Source organism: Leptonychotes weddellii, chromosome 3 (assembly GCF_054177405.1).
Source record: "Leptonychotes weddellii isolate Sample4059 chromosome 3, ASM5417740v2, whole genome shotgun sequence".
Taxonomy (NCBI): domain Eukaryota; kingdom Metazoa; phylum Chordata; class Mammalia; order Carnivora; family Phocidae; genus Leptonychotes; species Leptonychotes weddellii.
The window spans coordinates 109,471,683-109,473,072 of NC_138371.1; positions in this window are offsets into that span (position 1 = coordinate 109,471,683).

Below are 1,390 nucleotides of genomic sequence, written 5' to 3' on the forward strand. Positions count from 1 at the left end.
GAGAAGCGGGGAGGGAGAAGGAGAGGAGGAGGAGGGAAGATGAGCAGGGGAGGTGAGAAGAGGAAGAGGAAGGTGGGGAGGGGTAGAAAGGACTTGGCTTCAGGCAGGCTGAGGTGAGTGGGCAATTGAAAGCAACCTACTTTATTTCCTCTTGAGCCAAGGCAGGGTTTGAAGTGATAATCTGGCTCCGGTCCAGACATTTGAAGGAAGTGGCGTTCATCAGCAGATTGCTATACCCTAACAGTGGACAAAAATCTTATATGTCTAAATGTAATGTCTGGGTTTCGTGTAATGGCCGGGCGATGACTAGGAAGTTTATTAAAAGCCATGGATCTAACTTCCACTTCTGAGTAAGTAGCGGTGACCAGCAGAGATATCCATCTTCAACCTTCCTTTTTCAAAAGTTCTCCTAACCCCAGGCACAGCCTCAGGGCAGGTCTGCTGGCAGCTTCAGTGGAAGACCATCCCTTTCCTTCCTGCATCTCTTCCAGGCTCCTCCCAGACGTACTTCTGTCTCAGCTGCAGCAGAAGTCACCAAGAAGCCCGGGAAGCTGGGGCCACTCTGCCTGAGCCCACGGGGCCTCTCTGAACCAGAAGTCAGTGGGAATGCAGAAACACGGACAGGTGGCAATATTCTAAGTCATCAGCAGATGTAAAAATCTGGCAAATCTGCCATCTGTAAGAAAGTGAGACCCCCCTCCCCAATTTCACCTAGCCCTATGGTGGAAGGAAAAATTGAGTATTGTAAGTGGCTTTAGGTTTTTTCTATTGAAAAATGAATATTCCATAAAATCGAGTTCTAGCTAAACTGAGAGCACACCTTCCAATTAGTATTTGAAAGACACATCGTAAACTGCTTTCAGCCAATTTTTAGACGGTTAGATAACTTTGTGTCTAGACGTTTATAATGAAAATTTCCTCAGAATCACTGTTTCTGTATTTTGGAGTACAACTCCGGCTTATCAACATAAGAGAAAAAAAGTTAGGGTCAAGATAGAACCAACAAATCTTGGTTTTAGACATAAAGCATATCAATGTCCAAAGCATCAACTCAAATATTAGTGTGGTTTTTCTTGCTGAAATGTAAATCCCAGCCAAATAATAGTTTATTACTTAAATAAGATTCTCTTTCGTTATCGACTAAAATAATCACAGAGGACACAAGAAATCATCTAAGATTTGCTTCAAAATTATCCAAGAGGAGTAAAGATGAAACAGGATAGGCCGTATAATGATAATGTGAAGCTGGGCCATGGGTATATAATTTATATATATTTCTTTTTTTCTTATGTATATGTTTATTTTTTTAAAGATTTTTACTATTATTTTTTAAGTAATCTCTATGCCCAATGTGGACTTAAATTCACAATCCTGAGATCAAGAGTTGCAT